The following is a 17,500-nucleotide window of genomic DNA, read 5'->3' as shown; positions in this document are numbered from 1 at the left end:
CATATCTGCACAGACAAAATCGTCCAAAGCATACTCCGCAAATACCGCAACCTTAACATTCCAAAACTCACCAAAGCTTACTGCAATACCACCAAACTTCACAGCATGCTCCTTACCAATAAGATATTACACTTCAGATTAACTCGTACTTCTGATGAGATTTTCAATTAATATACCTTATATCAGGATTTATTACGTAATATATTAATTTTCATTACAATATATAAAGTAAGCGCAATACGTCTAGAAACAGTCATTGCATTTGTAATAATTAACTTTCTTTTTCATCGAATCAAGATTATTAAGTTTACTGACTGTGTTAGATCTAGTTTTAATCTATTAAATCAGATTTATTGTACATCGTACGTTCACTTATGACTCTTCTCCTACCTGTCTCGCAATCCCACCCATATTACTTGGACCTTTGTCTCGTCAAGTACATAATTATATTCAACTACGGAGAACGAATGATCAACACACCTCCTTTTTCTGACTCGTTGCATATTCCACACATTCCAAAGTGTTTTCCAAGTTGATGCCCTTTTCATGTCCAATCCATGCTCCGTGTTTGATTTACGCCCTAGTCTACACTCAACTCCGACAGCTATTAGTATTAAAAAAATTTTCTGCACGAATTTGATCTTTTTTCGCCGGTACTGAGACTATTTTTCCTCGATTTGCAAGGCATAACTTTGTTCTTTCGAGCCCAATCCTTTTCCTTTCATATTCCCATACCCAAACCTCCCGCCATTCGTCACGTACAACGTGACGTATTTTCAAAATATCTTAGCGTAAGCACGGCTGACGTATACGAAAACGTTCAAGATTTTTTCCACCACCGACTGGATGTCAATTTAAGAGGCAATTACATCCCAATTTTCATGTAAGTAACAAATTTATTTCTTCTCTTTTACAATTATATGGGTTTTTACAAATAAAGGGTACATGTTTTCCATACAATTTCTCTGTTCCCGCCTACTTTTTATATTGCAACAAGACAGTCTGCCCGTATGTCTCGATCACGTCAAGTTTCCTTAGGTCGCGAATTTTTATGGGTTTTTAAATCTCACGTCACAACCCCGGTTTTCTAAACGTCGTATGTTTTTCACCTCTATCGCACTTCCTTTCCCTCTCTTGACTCGGTACGAGGGGGTCGGGTAGAGGTCTAGCGCTGGACTAGAACCTCCCTTGCTCGGTTGCGCTCTGTCCCTGAAGATTCGCAACCTTTCATGAGCCTCGGTACCGTTGTCCTCTTTGGCTTTTGTACTCCCCCCTCTTTCTTCCTTTCTCTCTTTTATCGAAGAACTGCAATTACAACAGAACCAAAATTGGGCTATTAAACCGGTTTTTTTTTTAAAAATGTTTGGGCACCCAATGTATCTTTTAGGGTAGCACACAGGCCACGAACAGGACTATGCAGGGATCTGTCCGACCCTGCCCTTTTGCGAGGACTGGGTGGCCATTAGCTCGGTGGCCTATTACCCATTAGAGCCCCTCCCCAGGGTTACTTTTCGACTCTATACAGTAAGTAATTTTCTACCAGTCATTTTTCATGTTTTTCATGTATTTCCATTCAAATAGCTTTTTCATCTGATTTGATTATTACATCAACCTTTTTTCAAGAAGGAACTGTCTGTTGCAAAAATCATATCTTTTTTTTTGTCGTCCTTAGTTTCAATAACTGTAATTAATCGTCATCAATCTTCTGTGACACGGAAAGGCTAAGTTATATCTTATAACACTTTAAATACTACATCTAGATTCAGAATTTCCCTATTATGGACCTTCGACATCTATCCAAAAAAGACATTGTCGAAAAAAGACGTGAATTATATCACCTACTGAACGGAGATGTTTTCTGCCCAAGTAAGAATTGGCCCAAAGATATATTATCTATATTTTGGAAGAAACCCATTGGAGACCTAGACACATTCAAGCTCATGTTGTTTTTCATTGCAAACGGCTGCTCACCTCATGTTATTTCAGAATGGATTCTCTCCTCCCTATACTGGGCTGAACCAGATAAATGGGACAAGAGCAAACGCCAGATTGACTTCATCTACAGCAACATTGATACCAAGAGACACATATGGTTCTATTATGACATCCACTGTAATGATTGGTTATACCTAAATGGACTAAAACGATCCAAAAATCAAGAAATCCCCTTACAATTCCTCAATTCAACTAGCACCTAATCAACAATTCCATTAAATAATTTTTTGTTCAACTTATTTCAAGAACACCTTTTTTTTCAAGTTTTGAATTAAATCTCTAATTTTAATAATTTAATCATATCATAATTTGCATTTCAATAATTATTGCTAATTTTACTTGTCTCTCCCAAAATCCACCATTCACAAAAAGGAATTTTGAAAGAATACTTTCATTAATTTTGAGTACCATGATTTATCCCATTGTTGGGATCAAAGAACGAATAAGTTTTCCATAATTCTACGTATACCAGAATTTTTGTATTAGAAAGTATTTGTCCTTAATTTTTACTATTATCTGATTAATTTCAAGAACGAATGATTCATAGTCAGGTAAAACTGCTTTCATCCCTCGTTTAAGAACGAAAATTATTGTATTGCAAAGGATTTTGAACATCTTTATTTTTGGGTATTTTTTCAATCTCCAGTTAAATTTTCTTTATTTTTTCTATTCACTTTTTATTTATTATTTTTACATTTGTAATTTTCATTCAATTTTCTCTATTTATTTTCCCTTATCTATTTATTATTTATTTTATTTTATTTAAGCTTTGTACTTCTGGTTGTTTTTGAAATTAAAATTTTAATTTAACACAGAGTTTGTTTCTTTCGTTAACCTTATTGTGGAGATGAGAGTTTGCTTTGTGAACATCTCCCCCTCATTTAACAGACTAACCCTAGCTTTAATTTTGTCTATGATTTTTCCTCAAATCACCATCCACACACACATAATTCCCAACCAAAATACCCGCTTACTAGTGAATGTTCTAGTTAAGTGGAGAGGAACCCCTTCTTGTAAGGCGGATTCTAATAAAAACACTATTAGGAAAGCCACAAAGGTTGCTAGTGAAACTGATGATATTACTATTAAATAACAAACCGACTTTTTACGAGATTACCAAAATGCGGTCCGTTTCTATCTTATACATTTGTGCACATCCATGCTTCTCTTTCCTTTTGCTTTACTTTCTTTTAAGTTTTTCATTCTACTTTTTGGGCGTTTTTGGTTTTATGAAATTATATCATTTAGCGTGACATAGCCTCTTTAATAAGTAATTTTTCGTTTCCAGATGCTTTGAATAGAGAATCGGATGCGTGTAGCAATCCGGAGGTTGCGAATGGGAATTTCACGATCCTACTGTATAATTCAAGTATGCAGAGAGTGAGTAGACACCCACAGAGTGTGTCATATGAACATCAGAGTTCCTACGTATCCCGTCTCCGATATTGCCAATTGTGACATTTCGAGTTTGTGCGGACAAGCTAACATAGATTAACCCGACCTGAAAAATTCAGTTTGCTCCAACGGGATTCGACTGAGCTATATGAGACAATTTCTTAAATTGTTCAGATAAATGCAAAGATGAGTTCTCCTTTTTCTCTATATCCCGCAATTTACAATTCAAAATACGTATACATTTCTTTCACGCAATAACATAGAGTCCTTTCACGGGAACACATGATCCCATGGCCAAAAAATTGACCCCCAGCTGTGTGGCTTCATGGCACAATTGCTAGAGCATCGCACCAGCATTGCAGAGGTGATGCATAGGTTCGAATCCCGTTGAATCCATCTGAATTTTTAAGGTGTCTATAAGAGACGATTGCTTAAATTGTGCAGATACGTGCAAGAATCATTTCTCCATTTCGTCTTTATCTTACACTTCAAAATATACATTTCTTTCATCCATCGAGTCCTTTCACGGGAAGTCATGGACCCAACAAATTAGGGAGCTTTAGTAACGACGATAGGAATGGCAACGAGAACGTCATCTAAAAACATAAATTCGCGTTATTGCAATCACTTCGAAACTATTCCAAGCTTTTTGATATGACAAAGGTGTAGCAGTATGTCAGGAATGAAACCGTTATGAGCGGCGCTTAATTTAGGGGAGAAAATGAAAATTTATCCTCAAGTGCTGACGTTCTCCATAAAACCTCAAACTTGGCTATTTCACGTTGTTGTTTTGCTGACGACGGAAAAGAAATGGACAAAAGTGAAAAACGCACGTGTAGAGCGGGAAAAGCTATTGTTTTTGCTCACTAAATATGCAAATTTGTGACGTTCTCGTTGCCGTCGCCGTTGTCGTTGCTAAAGCTCCTATTGACCTGCTCTCAACGGTGTGACTTCATAGGTCAGTTGGTTCAGCATCATGAGACCAAATTGGCTAACTCAATGATGTACCCAAGTCAAATCTTCCGGAGTTAAGACTCTCTGTGCGTTGTATTCACATGTCAATGATATGGAAGTACCTGGAACAAAACCTTTTATTCCCAAATGGTTTCAATTCGGTACAACATTGAGTTGGCCGATTTCGTCCACTGCACCGGCGAGTTATGGATTCAAATCCCGTTCAAGCAATCTACATTTCTCGGTTGTCTATGATAGACAATTGCTTAAATTGTCCAGATAAGTGCAAAGATCACTTCTACATTTCGGTAGTGTAGTTTTATCCCACTTTAAATATTGTATAAGCCAGTTCGGAGTTTCAAGAAAGGAATGTACGCATCCCGACGCGTACATTCAAGCAAATAATTGTCTTTTTTGTTATGATAAGTGGCTGCAAGAATTTGCGTTAGAAATCTTTTGCTTGACTGTCCCAAGGAATTTTGTCCGCTGATAATTGTAGGTTTTTCCAGTGCAAAGGTCCGAGATTTTGTTCCGGGCATTTTCTTCTCTCTTCAAATGATTACCCCTTATTTCGGTCGCCATTAATTAGCTTATTTTCCAAAAGAACCTGTCTTCCCTAGCAGAATGACCACGTTTTTCATTGGCTGTTGTAGACTGAGTCTTTACTATCCGAGTTCGCCTGTGGAACTGTTGCCCTCGTTTGCTCTTGTTCAATTTCGCCCAACATAAAATAGAACCGAAAAATCGAGACACTTTACCGAGAAAACACATAACCTTAGCAAAAAACAAACTGTATATATTGTGGAATACAGTTCCCCAATCATTGCGCGCAGGCTATTTGAGAGAATAAGACCACACTGCTTCGAGTAATAAATGATCGTTTTCGATCCTGAATCACAACAAAAACTCACGCGTGCAAACGATGATGAATGCAAATGTGTGCCACTATTTTCCATATAACTTTGGAAGAAAATTATACGCGCGTTTTTATTCCGTGGTGCGCGTGTGCCTTTTAAAAATTCTGTACTGGCGATGTCCACCTCCTCTGCAAAGCGAGAGAAGCTTTTTTGATGGTAATTTGTTCTACTTTACGAATTTTCATGAAAAAAAACTCCGCACTTAGACTCCCTTTGAAGAGGAGCAAGACATAAAACTCGGAAATGCCATAGTCAGACAGTCCTCGGGGATTCCAATTGCTTCATTGTCAAGAAAGATAAACTCCGGTGAGATCACATTTAAGATGACGAAATGTACCTTATACCAGATACCAGGTCAAATTGCCGTTATAGAGATGGGTCGTATCGTGTGTTTCCACTCACATGATCAGTAACCTTGTCCTTCGACCGAGACAAAAAAAAGTTTGCACGATAATAGAGCTCAATTCGCGGAGAATTAGTTGGGGACACCAACATGGCCGCTGTTTCTTTGGTTAGGGACACCAACATGGCCGCCGTGTGTCGCGTGAAAACACTCTCTAGCTGTGACCATCTACATCTTAACGGAAATCGTTGGCTTTCAGTTCTAGTTTTTTTCAACTACCTCGCAAATTTTCAACTTTCGATGGCTTAGAGCTGAAGCTACTTTTCAAAATGAGAAGAGAACGTGTTCAAAAATAACTCCAACAATCTCACAAAGAAAGCGATTGACAAGTCCCTTTTTCTTATGCACATGACCTAGTTTCAACCCATTAAACTAATGGCACAACTTTAGTTGTCGGAAAAAAACGAATCACACACTTGCGAGACTACATGCATTCGTTTCTTGGATAATGACTGCATACGGGGTTAAGGGTGGCAAAAAGGATTTCCGTGACGCGTGATAGCCCTAAAATTATTAGCGTGATGCGTGATCAGACCCAAATTAGGCGCGGGATGCGTGATTGGACATAGCAGTGTGATGCGTGATCTATTATTGCACAAAGGCATGACGCCTTAGTTACGCCTTACTCGAACACAACTACTGAAAATGTTGATGTGCGATCTAAGACGTCTACTTGACGAAAAGAACGCTGGATACAGTATATTACCGCTAATTCATTTCAGGCTGCAGTTGAGCTTCACTTATAATCCATATGTGATGCGTGATGGCTTACCTTTTTCATTTCTGTGATGTGTGATGGCCGACCAAAAATTAGCGTGATGCGTGATAGATACGAGATAACATTCTCAGACTGTAGAAAGTTTAAACTTGCAATCCATACTAATTAAGAAACCAAGCAACACTTCAATTTCCTAGTTTAATTAGGTTCTGGAAGTTTCCCTCAGGAATCGCGTAAAGAAATCGCTTTAAGAAATCATCCAAATCTTAAAGTTACTTTGCTTATAAAACCTTTTTTCAGTCTTTAAGTTTTCAATGCATACTAATTAAAAATCAAACAACTTCTAGTCTCTTGTGTTTTTTAGATTCTGAAAGTTTGTCAAAGAGATCGCCCCTTTTTGAGATACCTCCGTGGCATAATCTCTGAAAATCAACATGTAAAACTTCGGAATCCCACTTGTTTGATTCTAGGCCCCATTTCTAGCAATGTTTCCCATTCATTACTTACATTTAAGGTATAATAATTAGAATACCATGATGTAATTTCTACTTTCCTATTTTAGTTGAGCCTTGAGACATTTGCCTAAAAAAACCCAGCCACTTTTTAAATTTTTGCTTTTGCCCGTCTTATAAAATCTCAGAAAATCCACACTTAAAACACTTTTGAAAAGCTTGCAATTTTTGTTATTGCAGGCTTTTTATCTCGAATTTTTTCGTCACACAAAGGCCCAACACGTCTTAGGGCCTCCACAGACTAGACAAGTAATTGGTTAAAACTACCTTTTATCGCAAACAGAAAGTCATCGACAACTATGTCTGATGGAAGCAATCCACACACTGGAGTATTTCGCTGTCGATTACAAAATTATTCCCGGGAGAACTTGGAACTAACATTCACTGCGCATGTTCAAATACGATTGTTGTCGACAACTAAACTGCCTATCCCCACCCTGAGCTTCCATTGCATTTCTGCAAGTGGAAGGCTCAGTCTGCAGGAGCTTTCCAATCAACTCCACCATTTCTTTTGCGTACGGTGACTGTTCATAAATGGGTTTACCAAGGGGCCAAGTGGCTTTCTTCAACCACGGATCGCCCACAAGCAGCACTTCACTCTTACTGTTAAAATCGATAGGTGCACTAGTGATTAATTTTAAGGCGGTCAGTGAGGGAACAGTAGGGATCCTGACAGTGTCACTCAATGCAGAAAAAGGAGCCAAGCAAAATGGTCCATCAGGAACAAATATCAAGTCATGACCCTGGAGCAAGTCTGCAATGGGACCAATTAAAACATCATACAAGGGCTTCAAGCAGTTGACGGTGGAGCTCCTGCTATGTTTAAAAGTAGTTTCCATAAGTGAGTAGGCACTTCCATTTTCGATTTCCGTTTGCCTATAGTTTATCTCGCTCCCTCTTCTCAGCATTCTTTACTGATAGTGTTATCTTCAAGTGCTATAAAAACTGTTTGTGAAGGTTGATATTCTAATAGAGAAGAGGTAGTCTTCTTTGTTGTGACTCCCGAGGATGGTTCTATATCAGCATGGTATTGCACTTTCAAAGTGTCTGTCAAAGTTTGTGCTCTTCCTTGCTCAGCGGCATACAAAGCCTCATCAATCAACCCAAACTCTGATACGCATTGCCAAGATTGCAAAGGGCTCTTCTCTCCCCAGCCCTATTCCCTACTTCTTTAGCAATACTAAGATGTTGGTTGTGGTACACTAAGGCTTGCTTAAAATCACCCAGACTATGATACGCATTACCGAGATTACCATAGGCTCTTCCCTCCCCAGCCCTATTCCCTACTTCTTTAGCAATACTAAGATGTTGGTTGTGGTACACTATGGCTTGCTTAAAATCACCCAGACTATGATACGCATTGCCGAGATTGCCATAGGCTCTACCCTCTCCAGCCCTATCCCCTACTTCCTTAGCAATACTAAGAAGTTGGTTGTAGTACACTATGGCTTGCTTAAAATCACCCAGACTATGATACACATTGCCGAGATTGCAATAGGCTCTTCCCTCCCCAGCCCTATTCCCTACTTCTTTAGCAATACTAAGATGTTGGTTGTGGTACACTATGGCTTGCTTAAAATCACCCAGACGACGATACGCATTGCCGAGATTGCAATAGGTTGCTCCCTCCCCAGCCCTATCCCCTACTTCTTTAGCAATACTAAGAGCTTGGTTGTGGTACACTATGGCTTGCTTAAAATCACCCAGACTATGATACGCATTGCCGAGATTGCCATAGGCTCTTCCCTCCCCAGCCCTATCCCCTACTTCTTTAGCAATACTAAGACATTGGTTGTGGTACACTATGACTTGCTTAAAATCACTCAGACTACGATACGCATTGCCGAGATTGCCATAGGCTCCTCCCTCCCCAGCCCTATCCCCTACTTCTTTAGCAATACTAAGATGTTGGTTGTAGTACACTATGGCTTGCTTAAAATCACCCAGACTATAATACGCATTGCCGAGATTGCCATAGGTTGCCCTATTCCCTACTTCTTCAGCAATACTAAGATGTTGGTTTTGGTACACTATGGCTTGCTTAAAATCACCCAGACTATGATACGCATTGCCGAGATTGCCATAGGCTCTTCCCTCCCCAGCCCTATTCCCTACTTCTTTAGCAATACTAAGATGTTGGTTGTGGTACACTATGGCTTTCTTAAAATCACCCAGACTACGATGCGCAATGCCGAGATTGCCATAGGCATCTCCCTCCCCAGCCCTATCCCTTACTTCTTCAGCAATACTAAGATGTTGGTTGTGGTACACTATGGCTTGCTTAAAATCACCCAGACGACGATACGCATTGCCGAGATTGCGATAGGTTGTTCCCTCCCCAGCCCTATCCCCTACTTCTTTAGCAATACTAAGATGTTGGTTGTGGTACACTAAGGCTTGCTTAAAATCACCCAGACTCTCGTACGCATTGCCGAGATTGCCATAGGCTCTTCCCTCCCCAGCCCTATTTCCTACTTCTTTAGCAATACTAAGATGTTGGTTGTAGTACACTATGGCTTGCTTAAAATCACCCAGACTATGATAGGCATTGCCAAGATTGCCATAGGCTCTTCCCTCGCCAGCCATATCCCCTACTTCTTTAACAATACCAAGACTTTGCTGGTGGTACTCTATGGCTCGCCTAAAATCACCCAGACTCTTGTAGGTATTGCCGAGATTGCAATAGGCTCTTCCCTCACCGGCCCTATCCCCTACTTCTTTAGCAGTACCAAGACTTTTTTGGTGGTACTCTAAGGCTTTTTTAAAATTTCCTAGACTGTTATAAGCACTGCCGAGATTGCCGTAAGCGATTCCCACCCCCGCCCTATCCCCTACTTCTTTTGCAATACTAAGATCTTGGTTGTGGTACTCTATGGCTCGCTTAAAATCGCCTATACTGTAATAGGCATTGCCGAGATTGCCATAGGCTCCTCCCTCCCCAGCTCTATCCCCTACTTCCTTTGCAATACTAAGATCTTGGTTGTGGTACTCTATGGCTTTCTTAAAATTACCCAGACTGTGATACGCATTGCCAAGATTGCCATAAGCTCTTCCTTCCGCGGTCCTATCCCCTACTTCTTTTGCAATACTAAGGTCTTGGTTGTGGTACTCTTTGGCTTGTTTAAAATTGCCCAAGCTATCATAAGCATTGCCGAGATTGCAATAGGCTTTTCCCTACTCGGCCCTATCCCCTATGTCTTTTGCAATACTAAGATTTTGATTGTGGCACTCTATGGCTTGTTTAAAATTGCCCAGACAGTGATGGGCATTACCGAGATTGCCAAGGACTCTTCCTTCCTCGGCCCTGAAACCTATCTCCTTAAAAATGCCTAATGCTTCTGTGTAATTTCTTATGGCCTGTTTAAAATCAGCTATGCCATCAAAGTAGTTGCCCAGACTGAAACAAGCCAAACCCTCTTCTCGTCTGTTTCCCTCCTTTCTTGCAACGCTTAGCTCTTTCATGTGCTGCTCCAAAACGTCCAGCTTTCTATCCGCCATTCTTGATAATCAGAACCGGGAAGGTTTTGTGCACCTAGAAGATATATGAACAAAAACATAAAAAGTTGAATGCCATGACTGCAAATGCTATAAACGGCAAGGTTTTTTGAATGGTGAAGGAACTATTTTTTCTGGCAGTCTTTCAAAAATAAGTGCCCGCTTTCTTCAGTTCATCAGGGTGACCCAAGCAATCACTTCGATATAAGGAGACATTACAGAATGAATAGGAATATAGCGTGTAACTGTGTTCGACGTATACTATTCATGTCGTTTTTCAGTTGCACAGGTTTTATGATATCCCACGGGTATATATCGATTCAAGGCCTTTTGACACCATCTTGGGCTGACTGACACTTATGTGATATGTAGTGAAAAGACATATGTCTCCTGAAGCCATAAATGGTCAGGATGCCATTAAATACGGGAGTATTCTGATTGAAAAAATCGGTCCGCAATGCGTACAAGTGTCACTTACAGAATTTAGCTGCTTTTATGGGAAGCTGACAAAGGGCACTTTCCCTTCAACAAAAATCACTGGTACAAACTTTCGGAATTTTTGCTGGTCGAATGGAACACGTCTGACCACATCCCAGAATGCGAAGTCATGTGTACTGATATGTTTATTGTTCTTTTGCTTGTCCACATGAACTCACGTTCAGTAGGGAGAGTAACACCAACATCTCTCGTGAATGGAACTCGAAAGTTCCGGTAATACTGGAAATTCCAGCAGAGATGTGTAATGAAAACGTATTCCCAAATTTTCGAAAAAATTCCCGGAATTTTGCCTGTTCCATTCAGTTTTGGCCTGGAAATCTCCAAATTTTGGTTGAATGGAAAGCATCCAAATTCTTGGTATGTATGCAGTCAATTATCGAGTCAAGTTACAGTTAGATAGTTTTCCATTTAACAAATCAAAAGTGGTTTAGCATTGTCTGTACTCTTATTGACAACGATATTCGTCATTACAGTGGTCAAAATGTTGTGCACCTTGTGGGTCCACGATAAATTTTGACCAGCTTTTCTTGTTTTAGTATTGGCAGTCCAGTATATGATTCATTTAATATATCACTTTGTTCATTGATTCATTCCTCACGGGAAAATTAGGACCCACAAATGACCAGCTCCCGAAGTCAGTGGCTTCATAGCTCAATTGGTTAGAGCACCGCACCAGTATTGCAAGATCACGGGTCCAAACCAATTATTATTACTATTATTATTAAAACTTCGGAGCAGCACGAAGTAAGATATTGCTTTGATGATCCATACGATGTTTTTGAAATTCATTACAGAATGCCTGTTATATTGGTGAAAACAATGGACACTTCGCCACTCGCCTCCGACAAACATTCCCACATCTTTAAGCACTTGAGAGGTTCTGAAAATTGTCGCTCCCTTTGTTCAGAAGACTGTTTTAAAATCCTCGATTCTGCTTCCACACGTTTGCAATTGAAAATTAAAGAAGCCATGCATATCCTTTGGGAGCAGCCATCTTTAAATTCCCAAGTCAAACATCTTAATTTACCCCTTTCATACTAATTAGTTTCTTTTCTTCGCTTAAATAGTTTGGTTTTTTTTGTTTTGTTTCGTGGTTGTGTTTTTATTCTGTTCTCGCCTTCATCTTTAATTATTCATGTTATATCTCACTTTGTTACATTATTTATTGCTCAACTTCAGTTTATTTCTCATTGTACAACTGACGATGGATGTTTCATCTAAACATGTCTTGATTAAAAATGAATTTCAAAAACATCGTATGGATCATCAAAGCGATATTATTATTATTATTATTATTATGATGATGATCATCATTATTATTAATTTTTTTATTCATCGAATGAGTGTCATGAATGTCTAATAGCAGACTATACTTCACAGTTTAACGCATGTAGTCTTTGAAAACGGCGTTTACGTATCGTTTGAAATCTACAATACATCTTTCATGAAGTTCATTGCAGAAGTGACATCCAAGATTTTCTCTCCCTTTTATTTAGAAAGTGCACATAAAAGATTTTAAATAGAGAAAAATACTTTACACCTTCATTATAAACAGCTAAATGCAATGACCGTGTACTTGCGTGTACAGTGCCTCGCACAGTGTTCTTACCAGATTTTTTTTCTAAGGGATCACGTGACCAATAACCATTAAATTTAGGGGCGGTCCCTTAAAAACGTTACTTTTTTTTTTCTTCTAAATATTCCAGCCATTCGCGTTTCATTTTTCAAGCATTTTGAAATACACGTAGATCTTTCTTGCTACATGTACATGTCGATAACAAGGCAGAATTGTCTTCTATAGGTGGATAGGCTTTTGCAGAATCTTCTTCTTGTACCTCCAACCTCGGAACTTTAGGGCTTGATAAAAACAATGTCAATCTTCTTTGTTGTAGTTGTGACATCATTGAGCATTTTGTTCCAACGGACCCAAGGGCGGATATTTCGAGGATTGAGCCTGCCATAAATGTGGCCAGCATTGTGACCACAAACTAGCCTTAGTCTTCTGGCAAGTTAAATTCTAGACTGTGTTTGATGTCCTGTTTGATTCACAGGTTGAGGTTGCTTTTTGCCCAGTTAAACTTAAGATATTCCTCTTTCTTTTGGTTCGAAAAAACATGCTAACAATTGATGAACTTTAAGCAAGTATTTTCCAAACATTTCCAGTCTTGGTGTTGATTACTGTGCGCCGATTTAGAATTTTGTGTGTGAATCCCGCAAGGGGGAAGCCTGGTGAGACCACTGCAGCTGTGTTTACTCGGTATTAAAATTGGTTTCCTGCTTACGTATGTACCATAGCACTTTTTCCATTGACAACTGTAATCTCAGAAGTAATGTAAAACTAATGAAATTCTTGTTCAAAATGAATCGTGTTTATAAAATTGTTTTAAATGTACCACCACCATAAAAGTCGCAAATTGAAACAAGCGAATAGAAGTCTTAATAGCGGACGTTTCAGCATCATCATAACCCCATTCTCAAGGCACATAACTAGATAAAAAAGGATCTTCGACAACATATAACGTGTGTATTACATCCACAAATACAAAATTGCTGCTTACTGAAGCTTATGTCATTTAGCCGAGGGTAGACTGAAAGCTATCCTCAACCCCGTTCCCTGGGCCCTAAGCTGCCAGTAAACCATGTGACAAGTGCTCTGCTCACCGTGAAAAATGCAGCCCACCAGCCATAACTTGGATGATGACATTGAGTAGATTACGCTTCGTGTAAACCACACCAAAAAAGGTATTGCAATACATATGGCGCCTACAAAAGGCATGTAAAGAACCGTACACAAATAACACAACTTCGTACGTGGAAATCAAAAATCTCATTTCTTTTAAGACCACTTTCACCTTCGCAAGACTACATCAAAATCAAATCAACGGACAAGAATTCAATGTTGAGTTCGTTGGGGGTCAAAAACGCACAGCCCGTGATAAAGTCGGATCCAGTTTTCCACACATTTGTATCAGTCAGTGGGGCCCTGCTGACTGATACAAACTGATACATCATGCATCAATCGACGTTTAAATTAAGAAAACCTCATGAGAAACAAACCTATTACAAAAATACTCCAACAAATCACTTTAGAAAAAGTTTCTTAGCAAGAATTCACAACAACTGCTGGGACATCTTCATCCCTCACAACTGTAATAGGAACAGCGTTTGCCGGTTTAGAGATCAGTTTTACTTCCAAAGGGTGCAGTCTCCACAGAGGGCGTCTCCATTCTAACAAAGGCATGTTGCCGGACTTAACTATCGCTACTGTATTTCGAACTTCACCACCTGGGCCAGGAGGTAAGCGTTGAACCCTTCCAAGGTGCCACCGCTGTCTTGGGGTCTTCTTCTCATGTATGCACACAACATCTCCAACTTGAAACTTGTGCAGTCACTGTTAACTCTGTAAGAACAGCGATGCTGTTATCCAAGTTGTGTGAGATACTCTGCTCGCCAGCGGTTCCAGAGATGATAGAGGATGCGCTATAAGAACCTTGCTCTCCTTGAAAGCGTTTCCTGGGTTTGTGCAACATCTATGGAAAAGTTCTTTGATGGCATTGACAGAATTCTTCTTCGTCCTATAACCAAGTGAGACGGCGTTAGGGATCCCTCGAGCTCATCATAAACGTAACTCAATGGACGTGAATTCAAGATTGCTTCAACTTATACAATTAACTCCTTTTTTCACTTTTCCCCTTACACGCAAGCTGCAAGACATGCACGGTAACTCGTACCAGTCTGTAGACTACTGAACCTTTTCAAAGGAATAATGCATGCCAGATTAAGTTTTCTTTGTGACGTCACTCTGTCAGCCGCCATGTTCACAAGAACAGTGCTGTTACGTTGCTTCTTTGGACTACTTGAACTTTCCTTCTTCAGTTTGTTCTGTTTACTGACCCCACTGTGAGGTCGAGATTTTACCTTGTTAATTTCTCTTCTTCATTTAACAACCTAGCCCTAATTTTTTACTATGATTTTTCCTCAACTCACCATCCACACACATAGTATTCTTCCCACACTTACCTGCTATACTAGAGATTATTATTTCAGTTAGTGGAGAGAAACCCCTTCTTGAAGGGGGATTCTTGCTGCAGCACCATAATCATGCCACAAAGAATGCTCGTCTACTGCTGTTTTTGTTTTTTTTACTTTATACAACTGCAACAATCAACCCCTTTTTTCACTTTTCCCCTTACACACAAGCCGCAAGACATGCGCAGTAACTCATACCAGACTCTGTAGACTACTGAACCTTTTCAAAGGAATAATGCATGCAAGATTAACTTTTCTTTCTGACGTCACTCTGTCAGCCACGATGTTCGCAAGAACAGTGCTGTTACGTTGCTTCTTTGGAGTACTTGAACTTTCCTTCTTCGACTGAAGCCAAGTATCGGGTTCTGACTTCAGGGTTATGACTTCAGGGTTTACTGCAAGGGTTCACTGGAAGGTTCGACCAACAGAGTAAAAAGGTAAAGCCTCTTTACGAGCCTGAAGGCCCATTAAGGCCGGCGCTTAACTCCGGTTTCCGTAGCATGAAGCGACTAGGAGTATTTATGCTCCCCCCTGGATGGGATGCTAGTCCAGCGCAGGGTTACCCCAAGCATTACGCCCGTACCCATTTATACACCTGGGTGGAGAGAGGCACCGTGAGAGTAAAGTGTCTTGCCCAAGAACGCAACACAATGTCCCCGGCCAGGCCCCGAACCCGGACCACTCGATCCGGAGTCGAGCGCACTAACCATGAGGCCACCGCGCCTCCCAACAGAAGACCAACAGAAGACAGAATTAACCAATCTAGTCAGAACCAGAGCCTAACAATTCCAGTCGTGGTACGGTATCCCCACGGATAGGTGCAACACGTGCCTTTGATGTCACAAGCTCGGCGAACACGGTTCCGTCAGTCAACTTGACACGCAAATATACAACTGCTCCGTACACTTTCTCAGATGCATCAACAAACCCATGAACTTGGACAATCTGCAGATCTGAGAATGATACCCCCAAAAGTAATGCCTTTTCAGCTGTACTACTTCAAACATCCTTGAATCTTGAGTAAGCTTCAGCAACTTTTCATGAATAAACACTTCAACAGGATCGTCCCAGTCTATCTTTGACTTACAAACAGATTGGAAGATTATCTTCCACAGAATGATAACTGGGCTCATTAAACCAAGTGGGTCATACAGCTTGCTCGTCCGTGTGAGAATATTTCTCTTTGTAACAGGGCAACTATTGTTGGTTTTCATGGGAGAGGCCAAGTTTAGACAGAACATATCATTTTTAGTGTCCCATCCAACTATACACCTTACACTGCAGGGGTCACCTTTCGACTTGAACTGAGAACTTGAGAACGTCTGATCTTCTTCTTGAATCTTACATTTTTCACAAGGCTTGGTTGGGACTTAAACGTCCAGAGGAAGCACTCTTTCATATTCTTGAATTCTTTCCTGAACTAGTGCACAATTACATACCCACTTTCGCACATTAAGTCCTGCATTCTTGAAAAGTTCTTAAACATCTCGAAGACCAGATCAGCAGAGTTAAGTTCACCCACAAATCATCCCCATGCAGGCTTTTCCACAAACACTCAACAAATTCTCCGGGAATATCAGTGGAGGTTAAGTGATGAAGAATATTTTTTCATTTAACAAGCAGGGACTTGAGGAAATGCCAAAAGGAACTCTTGCAAATCTGTAAACTTTGATACAAAAATTTGGTTTTATCAACAGAGTTGATAATGTAAATTGGCCACCGTACAGAGATTCTAAAAGCTGACGTTTTGAGCGTTAGCCCTTCGTCACAGTGAATCAAGGAATTGTGGGTTACGTGTAGTTTTTATAGTAGAGTAGGAGCTACGCTATTGGTGGTAACATGGTTATGTGTATAAGAACTACACGTAACCCACAATTTCTTGATTCGCTCTGATGAAGGGCTAACGCTCCAAACGTCAGCTTTTAGAATCTAGGTACGGTGGCCAATTTACATCATGTATCAACTCCATTGATAAAACCAAATTTTTGTATACTACTTCCCCACCGACGTAGCACTAAAGTTCTTTAGAAACTACCCCCTTCATTCATTTGTAAACTTAGGTGTTTGCTACCGATATCACTGACCCACAGCGAAGATAGTCACGATCTTTTAGGTCAACTGAAATGTTCAGAAAGGCTTTCTCTGTGTCTCCTGAAATAGCCACTTTATGAACACGGAACGTCAAAAGCACCACACACGAGAAAATCGTTTGTTCTTAGCACTGTCAGAGTACAAAGCAGAAGTAGAATGAAATGACTCACCTAACAACCATACATTTCAGAAGAGATTTCCATACTTTCTAATCCACGAACAATTGTGACTCAACTGTGTCGTACAAACTTCCGAGTGGCTTAACTTCGCTTGTAGATGCAACCTTGGGCTAGAGATCACAACCTGTCGGTTTCCGAATCTTCGTTTGGGTAATTCCACTGTCTTTACGTAGTTAGTGCTTGTCAGGGCAAGGCCAGCGACAACCCTTTGGGCAGTACCTGTTAGAGGTGAGTTCAGATAGTTGACTCTATCCACTCTATACAGGTTTGAAGTCTTATGAACCGCTGACTCAAAAGATTCTTAAAAGGGATAC

The 17,500-nt window shown here is 40.1% G+C and overlaps 2 pseudogenes; both read right to left on the bottom strand.

The window, feature by feature from the left end:
* LOC138033426 (uncharacterized) overlaps positions 1-17,500 on the bottom strand; it is a 196,778-nt pseudogene that overhangs the window by 25,167 nt on the left and 154,111 nt on the right.
* The window catches only part of LOC138033336 (tetratricopeptide repeat protein 28 pseudogene), a 99,676-nt pseudogene continuing 90,168 nt past the window's right edge, over positions 7,993-17,500 (bottom strand).

Source organism: Montipora capricornis, chromosome 14 (genome assembly GCF_036669925.1).
Source record: "Montipora capricornis isolate CH-2021 chromosome 14, ASM3666992v2, whole genome shotgun sequence".
Taxonomy (NCBI): domain Eukaryota; kingdom Metazoa; phylum Cnidaria; class Anthozoa; order Scleractinia; family Acroporidae; genus Montipora; species Montipora capricornis.
This window is presented reverse-complemented; position numbering and strand designations above follow the sequence as displayed.